The sequence below is a fragment of the Eumetopias jubatus genome, unplaced genomic scaffold (assembly GCF_037043125.1).
Source record: "Eumetopias jubatus isolate StellerSeaLion01/CBP00866 unplaced genomic scaffold, mEumJub1_p1.0 scaffold_278, whole genome shotgun sequence".
Lineage (NCBI taxonomy): Eukaryota > Metazoa > Chordata > Mammalia > Carnivora > Otariidae > Eumetopias > Eumetopias jubatus.
In genome coordinates, this window is record NW_028275084.1 from 26,911 (window position 1) to 31,513 (window position 4,603).

The following is a 4,603-nucleotide window of genomic DNA, read 5'->3' on the forward strand; positions in this document are numbered from 1 at the left end:
CTCACCTCTGGGCTGGGTCTGTTGTTTACATCCATAGAGTCTGAGCTGATCCCCAAATTCTTGCTCTTTTACACCTTCAGGTATTCCTTCTCTTGAGAGAGAGGAACTATCTTGAAGGGTGGGGAAGACTCTGAATATGGCACCGAGGCCCATACAATCCAGGATTGTCCAAGAGCTGGGGTTGGCATCTTGCCTGGAGAGGGGCCAATTCCATGCCTCCCTTTTTCCCCTCACCCAGCTGTAGATGAATAAAAGCTAAACATACTAGAGTGCTGGGTCTGTCTGTTTGCTATGTTGGCTCAAGGTGGCATTTTTCTTTCCTATAAACATCCAGAGGAGCCCAGAAACTGAGGCCAGAGAAAGGTCACTTAACACTGATCATCTTAAAAAGGTTGCAGATATGAGAGAGGGTTTGGTGTGGCAAGGCCCCAATCCTGGTCCCTTCTGACACTGACTTTAACTTTGAGACAAGAAAGACTTACTTTGGGTCCCATAACTAATTAGAGGTTCCACAGACATGAGACTTACAATCTTCAAAATAGTCAGAGGCCAAGACAGGCTAGGGCAGGAGTGAGAATATAACATAGTGGTTCAAAATAGAACTAGTGGATTCAGATCATCTGGGTTTGAATCTCAGTTCTGTCACTTACTGAAATGTAACATTGAGCTAATAATATTAATAATTAATATTTAATAATATTAAGTTAATTAACCACTCTGTAGCCTCTGTTTCTTCCTATATAATGAGGATAATAATAACACCTACTTCATAAGGTTCAGGTAAAGTTGTGATAAAGATTAAGTGACACTGTACTTTTGGAATACTTGGAACAGGATAAGCATTCAGTAAATATTAGCTGCTAGGACTAGAGTGAGATGAGGCCGGACTGAGATGAAAAGTATGGGAAGCTCCCTGTCCCTCTGGAGACCTAGGTGGAGGAAGGTTGGGGAGAGGCTGAGTTGATGGGCATCAGTCAGTATGTGGGAACCTGGAGATGCTCTGGACTGTGTCTGCAGGTACAGTGGAGGATGAGAGTCAGGAGATGAGGTGAGAAAAAGATTACCTGAAGGCCTGCACATGGGATATCAGCATCAGTCAGAACCCCTATCTCCCTGCGCTTTTCACCCACATAGAGAACACGCAGCTCCAGTACTTACCTTCAGGCAAAATCTCTAAAGTCATTTTACAAACTCTGTAGGGAACATTCAGACTTGTCCTATGGCATTTGGTACCACAGAATAAAGCCTCCTCATTTTGGTATTTGGACAACTCATAGCCTGTCAGTTGCCACCTCCCCCAAGTTCACACAAAGCTTCCTGTCAGAATTTCCTCATGGAGGAGAGCCCTATTTAGAAAACAGCCCTGCTTTTACAACAACAGAGAAACCAGCTACCAGTCTTATCCCTTACTAGAAATGGATAACGAAGGATCCTCAGGCAAATTAAAAGAAACTGCAGCATGAAAGAAAAAGAATAAAGTAAACAAATAAAACTACTGATCCCAGAGCAATCTGGGAATTTTGGAAACAAAAGAGAATTGCAGAAAAAAATGATAATATTCTCAGTAAAATTCAAGAAAACATAGTATGAATAAAACAAGAGCTAGATGCCACAAAACAGGAACAATCAGAGAAAAGAAAGACTCCTTAGAAATGGAAAATAAGTTGTTGAAATAAAAAAAAAATCAACGGCCTCAGGGCTGTGCTCCCGCGCGCGCTCTCCTGCCCGCCCGCCCTCTCAGCGCGCGCTCGGTCGCCCGACGACGCGAGAGCCACACGCTCCGGATTAGGCTTGCCGCCGAGCGCCGGCCCGCTGAGGCGGCGCCCTCGGTTCCCGGCCCGGAGACGGTCGGGACCGCCAAATCTGCGGCCCCAGGGCGGCGGCGGCGGCGGCGGTAAAGATGAAGAACGAAATTGCTGCTGTTGTCTTCTTTTTCACAAGGCTAGTTCGAAAACATGATGTCCTGAAAGCCTGTGAGAACAGCTGCATCTTGTACAGTGATCTAGGCTTACCAAAGGAATTCACTCTGTGGGTGGATCCGTGTGAGGTGTGCTGTCGGTATGGAGAAAAAAACAATGCATTCATTGTTGCCAGCTTTGAAAATGAGGATGAGAACAGGGATGAAATCTCCAAGAAAGTTACCAGGGCCCTTGATAAGGTTACCTCTGATTATCATTAAGGATCCTCTTCTTCAGATGAAGAAATAAGTAAGGAAGTAGAAGTGAAGCCCAGTTCGGTGACTGCAACCCCAAGCCCTGTGTACCAGATTTCAGAATTGATATTCCCTCCTCTTCCGGTGTGGCACCCTTTGCCCAGAAAAAAGCCAGGAACTTACCGAGGAAATGGTCATCAGAATCACTACCCTCCTCCTATTCCATTTGGTTATCCAAATCAGGGAAGAAAGAATAAACCATATCACCCAATTCCAGTAACATGGGTACCTCCTCCTGGAATGCATTGTGACCAGAATCACTGGATTAATCCTCACATGTTAGCACCTCACTAGCTGCTTTTGATTCTGTTGGTGTCAGTGTTGAGAGAAGGTAGAATAAGCCTGACCACATTAAAAGTTAAAAGTTCATACTCATAGTAGTAAAGTTAGATGGGCCAAACCGTCAAACTTATTTTTATAGAAAAGTTATTGATAATAATCTTTCTTAAAAAATATATATGCACTTTAGATATATTGATATAGTTTGAGAAACTTTATTAAAGTTAGTCAAGTGCCTGAGTTTTTAATATTGGACTTGAGTATTTATATATTGTGCATCAACTCTGTTGGATATGAGAACACTGTAGCAGCAGACGATCTGTTCTAGCACCTTTGAGCATTTACTTTATGGAGAGTATGTAAGTTATTTATACACAAGGAAATCTATTTTATGTCATTGTTTAAAAGAATTGCGTGAAATCATGTAGTTGCAAATAAAAAGTAGTTTGAGGCAAAAAAAAAAAAAAAAATCAACAGAAGGACCGTGAAATAAAGTTGAGGGAATTTCCCAGAATGTAGGGCAAAAAAGAAAGAAAGAAAGAAAAACAAAAACAAGGTATGAGAGAAATTTTAAGAGATAGAGATCAGCCGTTTCAACATCTGAATAATAGTTCTAGATAGAGAGAACAGAAAAAAATGAAAAAAATGTTAAAAACATATTAGAAGTTAATTTTCCAAAGCTGAAGAAGGATTTCCAGAACAGATGCCCAGAACAGTGAACCCAGGAAATGGATAATCCAACCCAAGGGATTACTGCAGCCTCCTCACTGGTCCTCTTGCTTCCCCCTTTGTCATCTTCACTTTCACCCTCCTCTCCACCACCAGTGTATATTCCAAATAGCCTGAGTGATCCTTATAAAACCAAAGTCAGATCCTCTCCCACTTCTGCTCAAAACTCTCCTGTGGATCCCACTGTGGCTTACAGGGCCTGGTAAGATTCAGCCCTATTACCTATCTGACCTCATCCTATTACTTCCCTCTCTGCCTTCCTCCGCCACTCTAGCAACAATGACCTTTATGCTCTCTGAAAATGTCAGACAGGAGAATTTGCAATGAAGTGGATGGAACTGGAGGGTATTATGTTGAGCGAAATAAGTCAATCAGAGAAAGATATGTATCATATGACCTCAATGATATGAGGAATTCTTAATCTCAGGAAACAAACTGAGGGTTGCTGGAGTGGTGGCGGGGGAAGGGATGGGGTGGCTGGGTGATAGACATTGGGGAGGGTATTTGCTATGGTGAGTGCTGTGAATTGTGCAAGACTGTTGAATCACAGATCTGTACCTCTGAAACAAATAATACATTATATATTAAAAAAGAAGAAGAAGAAGAAAATAGCAGGAAGGGAAAAATGAAGGGGGCGAAATTGGAGGGGGAGATGAACCATGAGAGACTATGGACTCTGAGAAACAAACTGAGGGTTTTAGAGGGGAGGGGGGAGGGGGGATGGGTTAGCCCAGTGATGGGTATTAAGGAGGGTACATACTGCATGGAGCACTGGGTGTTATACGCAAACAATGAATCATGGAACACTACATCAAAAACTAATGATGTAATGTATGGTGATTAACATAACATAATAATAAAAAAAAGATGAAAAAAAAATGTCAGGCAGGAGAAAAAAAATGGTAGGCACAGTCCTGCTCCAGGGCCTTTACACTGACTATTCTTTCATTTGAAATGTTCTTTCCCCAGGTGTCCACTTGGTTAGCTCTCTCATGTCATGCAAGTCTTTGTTCACATTTTACCTTTTCAGTGAGTCTTTCTCTGACTATTTAAAACTATAGTAATCTCCCACCCTCACTGGCATTCCCCATTTCTTTTACCATGATTTATTTTTCCCCATAGCACTTACCACATTTTAACTTGTTGTATATTTTACTTGTTTATCTGATTATTTTCTCTCTTGTTCTCACTAGAATATTTTCTCCATGGGAACAAGGATGTCTGTCTTCTCCACTGCTGTAACCTCAGCTTCTAGAACAGTGCATGGCACATAGTAGATATTCAATAAATATTGGTCGAATGAATGAATATGATAAAGGCAAATGACTCAAAGAAAAAGGAAAGGCTATTAGAAACTGTGTGTGTGTGTGTGTGTGTGTGTGT

At 41.8% G+C, this 4,603-nt stretch overlaps 1 pseudogene; it reads left to right on the forward strand.

Moving 5' to 3' along the window:
- The first annotated feature begins 1,900 nt into the window (after positions 1 to 1,900).
- Positions 1,901 to 2,602, forward strand: LOC114203008 (protein BTG3 pseudogene; annotated as a pseudogene).
- The last annotated feature ends 2,001 nt before the right edge of the window (positions 2,603 to 4,603 follow it).